This window comes from Prinia subflava, chromosome 4, assembly GCF_021018805.1.
Source record: "Prinia subflava isolate CZ2003 ecotype Zambia chromosome 4, Cam_Psub_1.2, whole genome shotgun sequence".
NCBI lineage: Eukaryota > Metazoa > Chordata > Aves > Passeriformes > Cisticolidae > Prinia > Prinia subflava.
The window spans coordinates 11,126,561-11,146,541 of NC_086250.1; the positions used below are offsets into that span (position 1 = coordinate 11,126,561).

Here is a 19,981-nt window from a genome sequence, read left to right on the forward strand (position 1 = left end):
GCCGGGGCCGGGTCCGGGATGGGTCGGAGCCCCCCGGGGTGAGCTCGGACCGGGTCCGGGGTGGATCGGAGCCCCCCGGGGTGAGCCGGGGCCGGGGTGGGTCGGAGCCCCCGGGGTGAGCCCGGGCCGGGTCCGGGGTGGGTCGGAGCCCCCGGGGTGAGCCGGGGCCGGGGCCGGTGCCGGTGCCGCGCGCGTGGCTCTGGCGGTCCCCGACGGCCGCTGGAGAGCGCGCGCTGGCCGCGGGCGCGCGCACCGCCCCTCACCGCCCCCCGACGAGGAAGCGGCGTTGATTGACAGTGGCGGAGGGCCAATAAGCGACGGCACAGAGGGAGCTTGCCCGCTCTCTCGGCCAATGGGGAGGCGGCTGGGCGGGCGCCAGGGGGCGGGCGGGGGCGGTGGCCGCAGCGGCGGCGCCGAGCGGAGCGCAGGGGTCGGGTCGGTTTCGCCGCGCTCTCGCCGTCTCGTCACCACCACCCCCGCCGGGCACGGGCGACGGGCAGGTCCCGGCGCTGCAGGTGAGGGCCGCTCCGCGCCCCGGGGCCCTGCCTTCGGGAGAGGCTCGAGCTGGGGGCCGGGTTGGGATCCCCGTCGGAGCCGTTGGGCAATGGCGGGCGGTGGGTCCGGGCGGGGGGAGCCGCTGGTGCCGCAGCCGGGCCGGCGGCGCTGCCCGTGCTGGGGTCGGGCCGAGCGGGCCGGGCCGGGGAACGGCCCTCGGGGACCCCGCTGGTGCGGGCCGCCCACCCCACACCGCTCCGGGGCTGCCGCTGCGGCGGGCGCGGGGAAGGTGAAGCTCTCCTTGCACGGCGCCAGGCGGGGAAGGGCAGGGCTGGGGCTTGCGAAGGATGACGACACTGGCTCGGTTCCTGTAGGAGGGGAGAGCTCCCTGCTCGGGGAAGTTTAGTGACCCACTCGGTGGTGGTGGCGGCGGCGGCGGCTTTGGTTTGGGGAGGAAAAGAAGGCGAGGATGGAGTCCTAAACTTGAGCCAGCTGGGTTTTTCCTCCCGACTTTGAAATCCCGGCGCCTCGGATGGTGGCAGGTAACGATGCTGATTTGGTGGGAGGAGATGTTTCTGTGGGGGAGACTGAGATTTCAAAGAGCTCAGGGCCTCCGGAGTACTGGTAATGAGCTCAGTCAAGCTTCTTGGTCTTGCCGTTGCCGCCTTCTAGCTTGACTTTCCCTTTTTTGGCCTGTGGAAAGAATCTCCTCATGTCCAGACCAAAAGGTCTGTGTGACAGACAGACATCTCTTTATGTGCACTGAGGCTACCTGGTGTGGCAAGAACAGGATGTGTACAGTGTCTGCCTGGTCGCTGTATCTGTCTCTCTCAGCTGTCTCTGCCTGGTGTGACTCAGAAGCTGATAGATTCAGTCCTCTGAGCCGTCATCCTTTTGCCTGAGCACTGAAGGAAGCCAGAAAGACGAAAGTGCCGTACGCTGTCCTTTGTAAACTGAACAGTTTGAAAACTAAATGCAGTCTTGCAATTTTAAACGCTTGGATTACTTGATTAAAATCGTAGATTAGCTAGGATAATTTAAAACTAGTATACACCACTGCTCATGTTTCCTGTACCTGTTTGCATAAGTTTGATTATTTGACACAGACTGGGGTAAAAAAAATGAGTCGTGGATATACCAGGCACTTGTGTTTCTGTTGTGCTCCTGCTTAAAAGGCTGCCACAAGACCGTCCTCTCTTGCTTTCGGGCAGTGGGTGAGGGATTCCCTTCGGCTAATTTGGATTTAATGCCAGCACTTGCTCAGCTCTTCTTTAAAGCCAGAAACCGTTTTCCTGCTATCAAAAGTTAAAACAATAGTAGTGCATTATTATAAGAGCCATAGTAAAGGCTGCATTATGTAAGCACATGAGTTTTCATTCTGGTTTTAGTGCAGCAAAAGGATCATTCTCTTATGCCTGTGATGAGACCAGTGGAAAAGCACCACTTCATTGCTCTCTAGGGCAGGGTGGGCACACATGACATTATGACTTTTATTTCTGCTTAATGGCGAGCAGTAACTAAAAGAGTTTGCCAGCTGTGTTTCAGATGGTCGAAACTTGTTAATTGCATTCTTTACTATTAAGGCTATTAACACTGAGCGCTCATGTGCTGACTGTTTTATACCTGTACCTGCCTGAAATCATATTTTGTCAAACTTGCAATTTGTCTTCAAAGATAGTAGTTATATTCTGCCAATTATGAATTGTGCCAATTATGAATCAGCTTAAACAGGAGCACGTATTAGCATAGGGAGCATGTACAGTGCAGCATCATTTGAGAGATCCCAGATCTCTGTACACCACAGCTTCAGTGTGGTGAGCAGGAGAGGTGTGCAGGTGCCACCTTGATGTGACTGTTCTGTGCTCAAGTGCTCCAAACTCCCTTTGGGAAGTAGATTACAATTCTGGATCATTTTTTCTTTTTTTATGCCTTTGAGACACCATCATAATAAAAAGGCTTTTTGACTGTGGTCTAGATCATTGTGGTCTATGAACGTTTTTAAACTGTGCCTTCAGAAAATGCCTAGATATATCTTTCTAGTGTGTAGAGGTCTGCTTTCCTTTCTTGTGACAAGGCACTTGAATGTTGGTCTGAAATCAGTGAACCTGTTATTTTTACCAGGTGACATGTTTGGGTGATTTAGTGTCAGGAATGAGAAGTTTTGTTCTCGTGGTCTGTCTGTGGAGCATATGGGCACCTTTTCCTGCTCTAGAGCTGAGTGAGCTGTGTGCTTAAAGATGTCCATATGTCAATTCTGTGCTTCCCTGATTGTGGTTAAAATGAACCTGAAGGTGACTGTGGGTAGCCTATAAATGCAGGCCAAGAAAATTCCGTGATTATTGCAGGAATTGGATGAACTTCTTAGCAGTGCTGCTAGTCAGAAGTTGCTTATTCTCGTACAAATCTGTGTTGTAATACAAAGTAGTTAAAAGTAGTAGTTTTTTGTTTGGGAGTTGGTGCCTGGTTTTCATAGTGAAGCAGCTCCTGGAAAAACTGCATCTTCTCATACATTGAGCCAGGAGAAGAGTAGATGCAGATTGAAGGTGGTTTGGTTTTTCTTTAATATATTTATTTTTTAACATCCATATAAACTAAGACATGACTGCCTTTTTGGTTCATAGAATTTTTTTTTAAAAAGTACTATGATTTAATGACTTTCTTGTTACCTGATACCTGGAATGACATGTCTAATGCTTGAATTTAAAACTAGTCTGTGAGATTAACAACTTCTTTGTAACACGGGATTTAATTCAAATTCTGTCATAATCTCCAGAACTTCAGGAGGTGACACCTGAAGTTCCTTTCAACTAAACCCAGTTATTGATTTTTGACTTAATGTAACAATGAACTATTTCCAGGAGATGAGAAGGAAGAAGTAGGAAATAAGAGTGATGTAACTGTGCTGAGGTAAACCAAGCTAAGTATTCTGTGATTGAACAGAATGCAGTATTTAATAGGAATGTTACATGGCTGGTTGGCTCACTGGGGTTGAGAAGAATAACCTGAAGTTGACAATAAAACAGCTGCTATATTCTGGAGTTGGTTCACAGCCTCTGTAGTCCAGTTTGTCACAAGACTCAAATGTTATTCTTTTATTGTTATCCTTTAAGGTGCCTTGCTTGGGGGAGGGGAATAATCCATATTTCTCTAATAATGTTGGTCTAGAATCTGCCTTGATGAGTGCTCCTTGGAGTGTGAGGGATTCTGCTTGAGCCACTGGTGCATTGCTTAGAGGCCTGTGGATCTTGGTGGACAGGATGTGTCAATATTTGAGGAGGTTCCCAGCCCTAATTAGCAAATAGGGGTAGAACTAACATGGCTATTGTAACACTGCCCAGTAATGAGCTCCAAGGCAAAAAGAAAATGTCTCTCAGGCTTTAAGTAAGGTGGTTTGGTTCAAATTTTTAGATTATGCAAATATTTAGAAACTGTTCTGGCTTACATAAGGTATTGTAAATATTTTGATAATATTGGAAACTTATATCTGGAACTGTTTGGCTTTGGGCCAGTGCATATTGTTAACCCTTTTTGCTTGTGTAGGACTCTGCTTTAAGAGCTAATTCCAAGGCATCTGTAGACCAAAAATTTAAATAACCTTCTCTGCCTTTTTTACATACCCTAGAGCAGTGAATGACATCCAGACTACAGTATAAACAGCAGAAATTGTGAGAATGAGAAGTCTGTATGGTATTATTAAAAATTCCTTTGACAGAGTTTTACTGAAATCAAAAAGGCTGGATTTTATGTCATCTTTTGACATAAACTTGTAAATATGCCATGAAAATGGGCACCACTCAGACTTTAAGTGACGCTGTGAATGTGAAAGTGTGTTCTAAGTATCTTCTTATGCCTGTTGTGATTAAAGTATCATGGAATGCTGCTGTACTTACAAGCTCTTAGCTTTTGATATAAAGTAATAAGTCATTTACTGCTAAGAAAACTGGCTGACCTTGGTGTTACTGCGCTGTTCATGCTGAAGTCCTTGTTGCAGAAATGTGATATTCCTTCTGTCTTATTTTATTGTGTCTTTGTGCATGAGTAGCACAAACAGGGCTCATAAATCTCACTTTCATGTATGATTGTACATTAATCTCTCCCACATACCAGGTAAATCTATTGCTACCTGGTGACTGTAGCAACAAAATGCCTATGTTGGCTGGGCTCTGAAAGGCCTAGCAGAGTTTTTGTGCCTGGTGTGTCACAGCCAGGGTTTTGGATTACAAAACCAACTTGCACAGAACTTCTTACCTGGCATAGTAATAGTAGCTGAATTTCTAAATAAGAAATTTTTACCTTTTTTTTTTTTAGTTCTCAATAGCAGATGCACAGCTATACTTGATTAACTTTAAAATAATATGACAAAGAATATAATGAGCTGGGGTTTTTTTTATAATTTTTTTTCTAATTTCTGACTTAATAAGTTAAATAAAAGGTGCAGGGTGATTGTGCTTAATAGGCCCTTTTAAAAAGGGGTAATGTGAAATAGAGATTTCAATAAATAATCTGCAGTGAGTCATAGGACAAGCAGGACGTGGTTTTGGTTTGACTTACATCTCTCATCCTCTCCTCTTAACTGAGGCTTTCTTGGCAATTTGACAGATCCCTACCTCCCTGCTGAGTGAAACAATGCTGCTTTCTTTTTGGGAGAAATGATAAATGGATAATAAACAGGTAGAGATCTGTTAAATGAACTCTCTGTATTTAATGGAACCACATATATGCAACATCAACTTGTAGGCATGCTTACTTGCACAGTCCTTGAATAATATTCTTACAAACATTTTTCCACAGTCTTCAAGTTCTCTTCATCCCTTAATAATTGAAGATAAAAGCTTCAAAACTCATTTTTCACTTACCTGAAATAATCTAAGCACTCAAAGAGTAATCTGATATCTGGTCAACATACAATTATGCTTAACTCGTAGGAGCTGCTGAACAGCTTGCTTTAAGGTCTAGAGGGAATTCATTTGAAAGAAATTATTCCTAAGTTCTTGCTCTGTTGAGTGAGGTTACGGTTCCATTCCAAAATGTGAACATGCTGTTTTATATAGGAGAGACTGGGTAACCATTTCATTTGCACAACTTTTCTTTAGTTTTTGTGTGTTAAAGAGCTTCATATGAAGAATGCTGACATTCAGATGGAGATAGAAATAAATTGAGTGGTTAGCTTTTCTTCTTTTGGGCAGTTAAATTCCTAGTAACTGTTTACACCCACACCTGGGGGTATTGCCTTCTCACTGATTATTATTTTAGGGCTCTAAGAGTTGAGGTTTTTGTCATTTTTGAAAGCTGGTGCAACTGAAAGTAGTAAAAACCAGCATGTATGGATAAAGTATAATCAACCAATAACTTTGATTCATAGTGCCATTTCCCAAAGCACACTTCCATGCTGTCTTAAGCAAACAGAGTTCTAAATAGAAAGTTAAGTGAAAAAGTTTTATTCTGTTACTGTGTCATTGATGGCCTATGTTGAGATGACCATAGTTGGATGCCAGCTGCCCACCAAGCAACTCTGTCACTCTCCTCAGCTGGACAGGGCAGGGAAACTGTAAGAAAAGACTCACAAGTTGAGATAAGGACAGAGAGATCATGCCCCAGTTATGATCGTGGGCAAAACATACTTGATTCAGGGAAATTAATTTAACTTGTTGCAAATCAAATTAGAGTAGGGTAGTGAGAAATAAACCCAAATCTTAAAACACCTTCAACCAACCCTTCCTTTTTTCACAGGCTCAACTTCATTCCTGGGTGGCACAGAGTGACAAGGAATGGGGGTTGCAGTCAGTTCTTTACACACTTTCTCTGCTCCAGAGTGAGGTCCCTCCCACAGGAGACAACTCTCCACAAACTTCTCCAACATGAGTGCTTCTCATGCAGTTCTTCCCAAACTGCTCTGGTGTGGTGCTTTCCAGAGGGTCAGTCCTTCAGGAACAGCCTGCTCCAGCCTGGGCTGCCTGTGGTGGGGTCACAGTCTCCCTTGGGCTTTCACTGTGGGTCCTCCATGGCCTGCAGATTTGGCTGTATCCTCAGGAGCATGCATTGGAGATGGCTTTAGTGAATAGGCAGTTTTGGTATGTGGATCATGCATTAGCATTCTATAGACATTTTAATATCTTATCATTTGATTAAACAGATTTTAATTGCTGCTGCTCTTAAAATATGTAATTATGTTGATTATCCAGTTGCTAATAGGATGCAGAAGAAATGCAAAAGAATGATTAATAGATTTTAATCCAGGAAAGAACCATGTGGAATCATCTGATCCTTTCTGAAAAAGACCATCCATAGGACTTGTGTGAATGAATCCCTGTTGGAATATGATACATCCACAAAGAAAATTTCCCATTTATGTACATTCCAAAATGGATGTAGAGTTTACCACAACCCTATTAGATGCCCAGTTAGCTACTTAGTCCTGCTGCCTCTTACAGGGTAATCTCTCTGATATGTAGTCAGAAAATACATATTCCTAGCTGCCTACCTAACAGCACTTTATATCCTATCCATTGAGCACAGTCAACTGAGTATTCTGCTCCATTCAGAATTCCTCAAACTTGATGCTTAAAATGCTGGTTCATATTTATGAGATAGGGAAATTAACCTTTGTCTTGGTGCAGTCCAATGTGAATTGCAAATTGGGATCTTTAGGTTGTGTTCATTTCAGCAAACAGTCCAGATAGGTCTGTCAGCACTGACTTAGGTCTTATTTTATATTTCCTCAGGGTTTTTTATAAGCTTGTTTTATAAGCTTGGGCAGTAGATCAGTCATGATTCCTGATCTGTTCCAAGGTCACCAATAATAATGTAAATAGCTTAGCAGTAGTTTGGTGAACACATCCTGCTTTGTAATATTTCTTGACTCTTTTCAGGACTGAAAATAAATGTACCATTAGACTGAACTTGTATTATTCTGTCTCTTGATCAGAATACCTTTTGAAAGCAATTTAAGTGCTGTGTTGAAACACAGGTCCTCAGCATAGTCACTCAGGATGGTGTCCTCATAAAAAGAAAGTGATAGTAAGAATTTGGTTGTATACTATCTGTCTTTTTACTATGTAATAATAATTATCAACTTGGTATGCTCAGATGGAATCTCACTTGTTCTGTTTTAATAGACTTGTCCTGGTTCTGGCCAGGACAGGTTAATTTATGCAGGTTAATTTAGGCAGGAGGGGCGTGGCCAGGACCTGGAGGTTACTCTGTACCACCTCAGGTAATTGTCCAGGCATGGGGGAAAGGCTCTCTTCAGGAGCAAGAAGGAGGGAGTGCCCAGGCATTGTCAGGGTGTTTCTTCGTGCTGAGTGTGCTACAGCATCCCAAATTATATTTTAAAATTCTTGAATAAAAGCTAGTTTGGGCTACTAAGTCCTTTTAATTTCTAATTTGAAGGCTAATAATCATATCACTCAGATAAGATTTCATTCAAATAAGAATGCATTCATCTGCTGCCTTTGTTACTACATTAAAGTGAGAGCATTATTGTGAAGGTTGTGTAAGGATAATAATGGAGCTTTAAATATATTTGCCATCTACCAATACAACTATTTCTGTGTTCATTCTGCTATCTTCTGTCATTTCTAGGTTTTGTTATATTAATTACTGTGAACTTCCCCTCTTTTCCAGTTCACATAGAGGTGTTTCTGTAGGTAATGTGGCTTTCTTCTTCTAATGTAGCTTTGGGGATAGCTATTAAAAAAAGTCTTGTGTGATTATCTATTATTCTCACATGATACAGTAATATTAAAATAATACTGAAGTAATATTATTTTATCAGATTGCCGAAGCTGAGCTTCTCAGGACAGGTAATCACTTCTAGTTCTGTCATCCATTCTCTTTTGAGCTATGCCTGTATGGAGTTCTTTCGGGGTGAATGCAATGTGCAGTTTGAGTTAGGACACTGTAACCTATAAATCCCATACAAATTTTGGAGTTGGGAAGGTGAAACGTGCAACACACATGGGTGGGACCAAAGGACCCCACAGCCATGTGCCATTCTCCTTCCCACAGCAGCTCGCTGCAGAAGGAGCTGTGTGTGCTGTGTTGTTTAGTGTGCATTAGTGGCCTCAGGTAGATCCCACTTAGTGCTTGTGTGGTACAAAATTTCTATGATGTATTGAGCGTTCTTTAAAGTTGCTAATATTTCAAATGAGTAATGAATTATTGCAGAGGTGTCACCACTCCTTTCTTGACCGGTCCTGTTTCCCTACATAACCACATACAAACTCTTCAGCTGTGTGACGTGTACAGTGAAGTTTCAGTGTTATTAAATGGGCTTGATTTATGTTCCCAAAGGCAAAAATATAATCTCTTACTTATGTGCCTACTGCTTACACATAAGCAATGAAAAAATCTTTTTGCCTTTCTTTCAGGGTACTGGCCTTTTTCTGAAGGGTATCTTGTGTGTGGTCTGTGTGCTTGCCTGTTCTTTGTGTTAGCATAAGGTCTTGTAGCTTGTTAAACTGGCTCCAAAGTTTGTTGCTGCTTCTACGTGCAGTGGTAAGTTACTTCCAAACCAGTGATAGTCTGTGTTGTGACTAAAACAGGAAACCAAAGTTCTTCACTGGTGCTCAGTTATTTGTTCTTGCTGTGTGCTCCGTGATGGTTGTGTTTATGTGGCTGTGCTGTGTCTGGGGTCAGTTCTCTGGTCCAGCAAGAAAGAAACTTTTTATTTTTGCAGAGTCATTTTCAGCTGGAAAAAGCTGAGCACCTGACTTCCCAAACAGAACTGATGGCGTAGGGATGGGTCAGGAGGGATGACTGGGGATGTGGCACAAGCAATATCAGTCACTGTCAGTGGAATGAATTTATGCCATAACAAAGTGGTCGGTATTGAGCTGTGTAGTGCAGTGAATAATTTCTGTAAAGCTGACCTGTAAAGTGAATGTTGAATGTAGACAAGTCTCTGTATAAGTGCTTTTATAATCGGATGCATGCCAAAAATGGTCAGGTGTACTAAAGGAAGGGAAATGGAATGGCTGTAAATGCACCATTGCTGTTTGACCTGGCAGCTGAAGCTGTGCTGCCTGAGCTGCTGGGAAAGATGTGATGTTTCTTCACTCAGACTCTACCCTTACACTGTCCATAGTTAATGGAATTGCAGATATGCTTGAGCTTGCTTCTTGATTTTTACCAGTTTTAAATGCATGGGTGAAGTAGCTTTGAGTTTCAATTCAATATTTAATTTCCAAAATTGATGCAATTTTGTTGAAAGAATCAAGTATATTTTTGTAACTTTAGTATCTTCTTTCCTTTTTTTTTTCTTTTTCCCAGGGCAAATCTAGGTGTACCTAGATTTGTACCTTTCCTACCTTATTGACATGTCTTGGGGTTTTTTGTTTTGGATGTTTGTTTTTTGTGCTTTTTTGTTTTGTGATGGTTTTTTGTTTGGGTTTTGTTGTTGTTCGGAGTTTTTTGTTTTGAAAGGGGGGAGTTGTGTTTTGGGGTGTTTTGTTTGGGTTTTTTTGGTTTGGGTTTTTTTTTTTATTGGTTGATTTGGTTTGGTTTGGGAGGTTTTTAGAATTATTGGAATTCCAGAAGTAGATTTAGTTGGATTGCTGTTACTTTTGTTCTGTGATGCTGTCCAATCTGTTTTCTTGACTATTCTGAGCGAACTACTATTCCACCAGATTTCTTTTTCTTTAGGCAGTTGGTTAGATTGGCTAGCAGAGAACATCTTAGAACAATATTGCAGAACATTTTGTGGTTTGCTTTAATTGTTATCTGCACTGGGAAAAGTGCCTGGGATATCATGAGTGTATCGTCTGTTTATTGAGCTAGGACCAAATTTATTATTTATGTTCATACACACAAATTTGAGGAAATTAAAGGGCAATCCATATAGTTTTAAATGATCTGTATGTGAACCTTAAATTTATTTTAAATGAGATTTGATCTTAAAATGGGTTTGAATTTGGCTAAGAAATTCTTTGTCCAAGGTAATATATAAGCAGCTGCTTCTGCTTTGGCTTGTTCCATCCCTAGATCAGAGAGCAACATATGTGGGTTTAGTCTGTATCAAATTACTGTATTTTTAGCTCTTGGTTTAGCATAGGCTATTCCATAGTTTCTGGTAGAATGTAAATCCTGTGGTATGTGGTGTCATGAGTAAAATCTGTGTTAATCATTGTCAGGTCAGTCTCAAACAGTTCCATAACTGATAAATACAAATAGATCAAACAAGTATCATTCAGTGATTCTGAATTTATATTGGGCTGTGCAAGATAACCTATAGTTTCTATGCTCTAGACTTTGATTATTCTGACAAAATATGATGATGTTTCTTTCTACAGAGATCCACATAGCTGAGGTTTTTTACTAGCCCTGTATAGAAACTAAAACTGTGATTGGAGATCTCCCCTTTATCCCTCCTCCCCTTTCTTGCAAAAGAGGCTGGAGAGGAAGCACCTCTGTTTCTACTTGTTGTTAGGCATTGCAGAAACACTTTGTGTAATTAAGGAAAAGTAGTGCTAAATTTAGCATGTAATTAATGTGTTGCTGAACAAAATTACCTGTTTTACAGTAATAATTTTAGAAGTTCTTATGCCACTGCAGAGGTGTCTTATTGCACAGCAGGAAAGAGATGAACAGTTCAAAGTTTCATAATTTTCAAGTTCATCTAAAGGTATTTTATTTGGCTTATGCGTTTTATTTTTTGGACTTGTAATATTTATTTCACATATGGTTTATTTCATACATACAGATAAAATACTGCATTTGCTGAGTGAATATTGCTATCCTATAGTATCTTTTCATATGATTTGTCTGAGTTGTGAATGGTGTTAGTATTTCAGTTTTAAAGTTTATACTGTGTTTGGGTTTTTTTTTTTTCATTTTCAGGGTTGTGTAAAGCATTTCATTTATATAGCATACTCACTGGAATGCAATTTATTAGGTAGCAAAAAATACTATCAAGATCTGTTGTACAAATTGGCTCTTTAAAGCTGAAGATTTTATAAACACACTTCAACATGTTTTGAATTTGCCAAGGAAAAATGTATCCTTCCATTTTTTTATTGCAGTGAATAGTTAGAGAACAAAGTTGTGTAATTTCATTTCAGAAAAAAAAAGCTTTTATGAAAATCATGTGAAACACTCTTTGTAATGCAATAGCAATTAACTTGTGCAGTGTTCAGCCCTGCAAATGGGGAGAAATAAGCTATGTGGAACTTACAGCTCTTGTTAAATTGCTTTGTCAACTGTTGTTGCAATCCTCCAGGAATCCCTGCATTGCTTCCCAGAGTGAATTAAATCTGAGCTACTTTCTCTGGTTATGCAGCTGAAGCGGCTCATGAGAATTATTGGAATGTGCAAAGAATAGCACATTGCACCTAGGCTTTGACATTAGAATTAATGTAGCTGTTAATATGAAAGGTCTGCTGGAAGTCCAACTACTTAAGTTTAAAAAGACATTTATGTCTTGTTTCCCAGTTGTTTTTCTGTCCTAAGGCGGGGTGGGGGGAGTCGGTGGGGAGGGGAGAAATCATCTCAGGTGAAAGACAAGTCGTAGTAGAAATTTGGCATATATATGCCAAATACATAAAATGAAAATGCAACAGCTTGGTGTTTTGCCTAAAGCTAGGCTGCTGAAACTTAAATATTAAAACAAGAAGTTAGTTAGCTGAGAATTCATCCAATGATTTGTTTTCTGATTTCTTCTGGTTTTGTCTAGAATTCAGAACTTGATGCAGAATTACTGGTTATCTGTGTTAAGCTGAGTAAACCTTATGGAAGTAACTTGCCTCCAAATCCTGAAATCACTGAATATATTCTAGACTATTACTGTTGAAATTCCCTAACTGGAGTACTGTAAAATTCGAATTTAGAGGTTTTCAAAATTTGGATAAGTTTTCAGTGCCTTTATCTTACAGGTAAAAGTGCTGGCTTTGTACTTGGATATATTGGATCCCTTGAGCCAGAAGCTTTTCACATGGCTAGGAGAACCCTTCCTGCATCATTGTGTCTTGATTGCTTTATCAGTGACACTAGGAGGAACTTTTTTCAACCTATCATTTTCAGTTTCATAAATCACAAGATAGAGAATAAATGCATGTTGTCTAATGAATCAAGGTTATTAAGCTCTTGAATACTCTACGTAGCACATTCTTTATTAATGCTGGTTTTTACATGTAAAATATAGTTGGTTTTTAGGTGTATTGTCTGCTTTTATAATTTTGGGTGACTCTGATGCATCCACTAGATATTTTGCCCTGGTGAAGCAGCTCTTTTATCTTTCAGATATGGACAGTTGCACAAGTTTTTTCAGTATAAAATTAATTTCAAGTTAAACACAAAAGGAAAGAAAGAAACCATTATAGGAGTATTTGTGTGTGTACCCTTCAGATATTGTACCACGGGTTAATAATACTTAATTATTATTGGTTGAATATTAAAGGTTGACCAGACAACCCTTACAGCTAGACTCACCATCTCTTTTGTGCTTTTAATCATTTCAAATTACACATCTGCCTGGAGCATGACTTTGCCTGTTTTGAGATAATCTTAGTAGATACTCCAAAAGTATTTTTTAAAAAGTCTTTTTCCAGTTGTTCTTTTTGTGTGCTCCGTACCCTTAAGCTTTAGGAGGAGTAAGGACAGAACAACTTTGAAACAGCTGTGGCCTGAGACATGACTTGATTGTGTGAAGGTTCCTTGTGACTCTGACTCTTCAGCTGTTGAGCTGCCTTTATTAGGAACAAGTGTTAATGAGCTAATGGCTGGGTTACTGGAGGGATTCTCTTCATGGGTTAGAGAAACTTCTTGCCTTCTCCAGAAAGCTTAAAATGACCAAGGAGTTGCCATGGGTACTGTTTACTACTAGAGGTGGCATTGACTTTGTGGGTTTAGGAGATTTTCTAGAGTTGGGCCTACCTTTTCTCATAATGTTTATATTAAGTCTTTTGGCCTTCAGAACCAGAAGTGAGAAATGTCTGTACTTAAGTTTCACAAGTGTTCTCAGCTGAAATGCTCTTGAATTGTGATGCTGAAGAGTGGGATTATGAGAAGTATCATATGTGTTGCTTGTAAAGTATTATAAATAACATTTTTCTGTATGAAATTTCTGTCATGTTTTCTTCCTTGTCTGATTTTTTCTGCAGTATTTGAAAATCTTATATATCTATTTTATTCTGCCATATGGTAAAGATAGTTAAATGTGAAATTTATTATTCATTGATTAAGCACATCACTTGGTTTTCTCATTCTTGAGGAAATAGAAATCTTATTTTCAGTTGAACTTGGAAGGTATTTCTGTATAATTGAAGCTTTCATCTTGCAACTGTTTCAGCTGTTAAACCATTTAATCCTTTTTTGTTTGATTCCTTTGCTGCTCAGCCTCTTCACTGACGAGCCATATGGAGATATGGCTTGATAATGGCAGTCACATGTAGACAGGTGACTCCAGTCACCACAGAGCATTGTAGGGCACTGGCTGGGATGTCTCTGTGGGCAGGGACACAGAGCCCTGCCTGCAGTGACACGATGCAGTTCAGTCTGTGTTCACTGTCACCCCACCCTGGCTGTGCACAGGAGTGTGGGGATATCCCACTGTCAGCTCAGACACAAACCTTGGGAGACAAACGTGGGATGGAATCTAAGGAGACATTCAAGCTGAAATCAGAAGCACGAGATCACTTGCTAGGTAGTAAAATCCCTTGGAAGTGGACCCTGGTAGTGCCTTTATAAGATGGCTGAAAATCTCAATGTGTTAAACAGCTCTAGGCTAAAACTCTAGTTTATATACGGGTTTATATATTTGTGTGCATATAGACCATTATATATGTAGTTTATGTACAAAGTACATGTTAGATATCCAGCTCAAGCTGTTCCTTTTGAGCCTGTGCAAGTTGGATGTTATAATTCCAGAACGATTTTATTACGATACTAATTTTTTTTATTGAGATTGCTTCATGTTATTATGCATCATGCAAAAATACCAACTCAAATCTATTTTCACTTAAAAGATGATGTTGCATTTGAATATAGTGACTCCAGACTTTCTGGAGTCTAACATTAAGCAGTTTTATGATCATGTGTAGAATGATTTGCAGTAAACTGAATCACTTTATTGTGAAGCTATTTGTGCCTGCTTTTCTCAGCTGTTACAACTATCATACCGCTGTTTTGTGAGTGTAGGGGTTACTGACACATGAGTTAAATTCAAAAGAAAAAAGGTGTGTTATTGTACCTTTAGTAGCAATTGAGTGACAATCCTTGTGTAACCATTTAAAATGCTGAAGTTAGCAGCATATGTGACAAAAACATCTATTGTATAATTCCTGGTTTTCCCAACACTTTGTTTCAATACCGGGATCAGCTTTGGTCTGATTTGATATTAGTCTTGTGTGCTTGAATTTTCAAAAGCAGGGTTTTTCAGACTCTGCTCTTGAGAGGGCACTAAATAGAACTTGGTTGGGGTTATCTACCTTTCTTTTTTCTGTCTTCTGATTGTTCCCCACATTCAGATTACATGCTGCTGTTTCATTGCTCCACAGTCAGTGGTGGCACAGCTTTATTAACTGCAAAAACACAGTGGTGATGGTGAGTGCAGGAACCATCAGCTCATGGGGCCTCTTGGCCCATTTTCCTTGAACTTCAGTCCAATTTAGGTTGCAGAGTAGATGGCTGACCTACTTGTACTTCGGTCAAGCATTAATTTAAAATGGCATAAAAAGCTTCCCTTTTCCTGAAAAGTGGCATCAGGGTAGAAAAGACTACTCTTTGTGAGGTTAGTTGACAAAATTTAAGCATTCATTTCATGTTATTATGTTTAGGGATTCTACATTTAAGTGATTTGTGTGTTTGAGAGCTGTATAAGGTCACATAACATGTATCCAGATCGCTGAAAATCATGGTGAAGACTGGCTGTTCTGCTGTGCTTTCTTTTCTAAACCCTTAATGAGATTAGTGAAACCTTTGTGAACCAAAGAAAAGCTTTCACCTTCTCTCTTGCCTAACCTGGATCTCCTGTGCCTCTCGTAAAGCAGCACCTTGTTTTGCACACTGAAAACTCTTGATTTTTCAGTTGCATTAGGGTTAAAGGAGGTGTAAGTGTACTGTATGTGTTTAGAAAAACCCCCAAACAAACCAAAACCAACACCACCACCCTCTCTTCTGTCTTTGCTTGTCAAATTACATGTACAGGGAAGGCCAAAAAATATGATCTCTGATCCTAATATTTAAGAATGATACTTCAGATAGCTTAGACCAATGAGTTTACTACATGGTAAGGAGTCAATTCATTGTATATTATTACAAAAAAAATAATTACATGTTTTTAGGGAGTATTTAATTCTACTAAGTCAGCAGCTCTAGATTACTAAGATATAAGTAGAGGTCTTCTGACCTTGTTGAAGTAATTACCATTTCAGGACCAGAAAATTTAATTGCCTAGAAACATGAGAAGTCCTGGCTAAAGTTTACCTCAAATTCACTGAGCTGAAAATCTGTTTAAATAGAATTCAGGAGTTTCTTTTTTCAGTGACTATGTTAATGAAACTAAGTATTGAGTAACCTTCTTTCTGACTTTTAACACAAGCAAGCAATTTAAATTCTCCTAATAGTTCTTCAGAAGCTGCATTCAGTTTGCTTTAAAGTCTGAATTAATCTTATTTAATCTTAAATATGAAATACAGTCACATGCCCTTTTGTTCTGTTTTGTACAGTATAGCATTGGTTTTGAAACACTTGAACAGATCTTTTATTGTTCCTAAACGAAGAATTACTTATTTAACTTACTGCAAAGAGGGATAGTTGAAGTTGAATGTGCCTGTGATTGTTTTCTTTCTACATTTATGAATTGTATTGTGTAGAGGTCTGTACATTTTGTATCAGTTCCAGAAATGAAACTGATGAAATGGTGCATAATCTGGTGACTGTCACGGCTGAAAATGTTGATTTTAAGTTGTAAGGCTATCTTCCTTAGCAGTTTTTACACTGCTGGTGTTTCCCCAAATACCGTATTTTGAGAGTCGAGGAATGTTGCATGATGATTTGATCCGATTTTTGTCAGCAGGGCTGTGGCAGTGAGGGGATAATGCCTGCAGAAAGAATTGGTAATTATGGAAACTACTGTTTAGAGCATTTTCACAGCTTTGATCTAAGCCAGCAATTATGGAAGTGGTCATTTAATTTCTGCTTTAAGGTACATATCCTGGGGTACAGTTCTCTGCTAGCTTGGGCTGTCCCTTGAGTAAAAGCTATACTGGCAAATAATTTCTGGTGTTATAGGCTGCTTGTGTTGAGGATCTAGCCTAGGAAATTGCTGGGTTTACTTACTAGAGAATAATCCATTCAGTTCCGAGGAGTCTTGTGTGGAAATGTGATGTCTCTGTACTGTTAATAACAAGTATAACATGAGCACATTGTGGTCTGTTATTTTGCTGGGTCTAGGGGTCTTCTCTTTCACCTTTAGCAGTGTCCTGAGACACTCTGTAGGAAGAGCTGTTATTCTTTGTGCTTTCTCTTTATCCATGGTAGGGAAGTCATCACTTCCCCTTTTCCTTTTATTTATATCTCCAAAAAGTGACAGAAAAATTCACTAGTGCTTGACGAGTGCACGGGTTTTCCTGGGTTCACCCATGCAGCTTCCCCTGCCCCAATCAGCCTTTCTAGTTTTTGCAAATCATAGTCATCTGTATCTCTAAGATAAGCAGAAGGTAGGGTATTCTGCCATGTTGTTAATGGACAGGTTTCATTTCTAACAGTGACTTAGGCTTTGGAAACAAGTCTGTGTTAAAGACCAGGCTACATTTGGTTCAACTGAGGTGTCTAAATTAGTTCTCTCCTGAAGTAAAGAGCAGTAGCTCCTCAGTGCAACCTTCAGATTCAGGAAGACAGCCCTGTTTCACCTTCATTTAAGGGCTTAGATGTACTTCTATTCAATGCACGGCAGTATTTGATTAATTAATATTACAGCCCTGTATTTCCTGAGATGGAAAAGTACGGCTTTTGACTATGAAACACTGGAACAACACATCTGTTTCCTAAGTGACGCATCTGCTAAGTGTGCCTACGTGTTTCAGTGAGATATTTAAAAACACTCTCCTCCACTGAAGCCAATTGTATAATTAAAAATACATTCCTTTAAAATGGGCTACCCATGGCCTTTCCTAAAGGTTATAGTACACCAAATATTCAGCTTTACAGCTCTACAGAATCGTGGTATGACTGAAAACCCTGTGTTATTTTGAGTGCTGCAATGTGGAGGGGGGAAAAAGCCATTAGCCTGAGGTACAAGGTTTTCATCAGCCCACAGGAAGTGCTAAAGTACACGCTGATGAGAGAATTGTGTTTGTGGAAATGGAAGTCAGGCAGTGCTGTGCAGGTACTGGGGTTATCTGTGCAGTTATGCTGCCCAGCTCCATAGCTGGAAAAAATGCAAGTGAATTAAGGCATGCCTTTTCAGGTAAATAGCTTGTAAACAGAATGTGGAATGACTTTCCAAACAATTGTCATAGTTGCTTTTTCCTACCAAAATGTACTCTACTGTGTCACAGCTCATAGGAAAGTATTTTTGGCTGAGTGTGATGCTTTGCAATGTCTGTTTGCATGTAAGGAAGCACATTTAACATGTTTGAACTGATGGTTCTGGGCTCATAGAGCCTGCTGTCCACAACAGGCACATATGTCTAGAATGGTTAGTGTATTACTTTTTATTTCTGTCCTTTTGTGGGGTTTCTGTTTTGAAGTAGAGCAGTGGTCATGCTGGGTGGTCACAAAAGTAAGTTTTGATCTCTGAGGCTGTGCTTCTTGTAATGTTCTATTTTGCTTCTTAATCATATGCCATTTTAGAACACTTGTGTACCTGTCACTTCTCCCTGCAACTGCTTTGTCAGTGCAGCTGTAAATGCAGTTTCATGGTTTCTCTCCTGCAGAATCCATCAGTATCACTCCTCTGCACTCTTCTTGATTTTACACTGTTGTAAAATTGTACTGAAACTAAATATGAAGTGTGTATATGCTTTACATATTTCCCTTGAAATTTTACGAAAATAAGTTTTTATTATGAGTGTATATAACAAGCCATCTAATTCCACTAGATAAAGGGTCAATTATTTTTTTTTAGAATATCTGGACACTTGAAAGATTCTTTGTTAATGAAATGCTTACAAAGTGTAATTTGCAAGTTGAAAACGTGGTCTTTTGCCCCCTTCATACTTTTTTTGAAACAAACCTAAAAGCATATTTATCTCAATCTTATTTATTTAGGAAGGATTCCAAGATATGATGGTTAATTTCATTCTGGGAGACTTTGACAGGACATATGAATTAATGTGTGATGTCACAGGCATTACAAAAGTGAACATACAGAAAGGGTGAACACTTGTAATTGAACTAAAGTTCTTCCTGCACTTTATCATTTTAATCCCTTGATCCTAAACAGTAGAAGACCTCTGATGTGAAAAATCGAAGGATATTTTTTAATGTTATTTTAATTGACAAATAAGCCTGAGTTCCTCAGCTGGTTTTCTGGCAAAATTTACTCAAAGCCAAATTTTATGCACTGTTTTTCTTGCAGTCAAGAAAACATTAATGTGGATTTTCCCCTCATACCTCCAAATTAGAAAAAAAGTACAATCTGAAAATGTTAAGGTTTGTTTTAAATAGATGCAAATATTTTGAAGCTCCTCACATCACATCATCAACTTTGCTTCTTACCTGGTGTGTCTATGCCATTTAAAGCATGTATTTTGCAGTGTTAATAATTTCTGTGGTTAGTGTCTATTTAACTTTAAACAGAAACCTCTGCAAAGTCCATGAAGGCAATTAATAGCTTCTCTGGTTAGAACAAAAATTGCACAATTGAAGTAATACACCTACACACGTAGGCTTGTCATGCTGAGAATAAAAAATAATTTTTCCCCAAAGTCAGTGTTCTGCTATTTCAGGTATCTCCTGGTTAGTTAGAAAAATGCAGGAGGCTGTGCTGGCAGCATGTGGGAGCTCGTAGGGGTGGTTAGGTCATGAATGTGCAAAGAACCAGCATGTGTAAGAGCAACATGTCTAACCAGCATGTCTGGCCACTAATTATGGGGCAGGAGGACAGGAGATAAGAGCTGCTAACTCCAGGGCTCTGCCAGTTCTCTTTGGAGTGTGAGAGTGAGGTGGTGTTTGTACATGGATGAAACAAAATGTGCAGGCTGAGAGTCTTTTTGAGAATGTTGGGTCATTGCCTGGTGTTTCAGGTATACTGTGCTGTGTGTTAGTCAGTTTGTTTGATCAGTAATTTTAAGTTTCATTTATTTAATGAAATAGTAATGACCAAAATGGCTTTTCTTATTCCTTTTATTATGCCTTGTGAAATGTATCTGCAGTAAGATTGCATCACACAGTGTTAATGTGCCTGAACAGTTTAATTTTAGAGACTTGTCTTCTCACTAGAGTTGTGTGGGATTTTTTTACATGTGGTAACTATCTTAGAAGTTTAATCTCTTAAGTGATGTGTGCTGAAACTATGGCTTGAATGTGTGTTCATGGCTTGTATATTTAG

At 39.9% G+C, this 19,981-nt stretch overlaps 1 protein-coding gene across 5 annotated transcripts in view; it reads left to right on the forward strand.

The window, feature by feature from the left end:
- Positions 1–359: 359 nt before the first annotated feature.
- The window catches only part of PACSIN2 (protein kinase C and casein kinase substrate in neurons 2), a 51,452-nt gene continuing 31,830 nt past the window's right edge, over positions 360–19,981 (forward strand). For 3 of the 5 annotated variants that reach the window (XM_063395412.1, XM_063395415.1, XM_063395416.1), the window contains exon 1: positions 360–515. The gene's annotated coding sequence lies outside the window, so the exon portion shown is untranslated. Of the gene's footprint in view, positions 516–869; positions 1,038–19,981 lie in introns of all 5 variants that reach the window. The other 2 variants (XM_063395413.1, XM_063395414.1) reach the window with 2 other exon arrangements.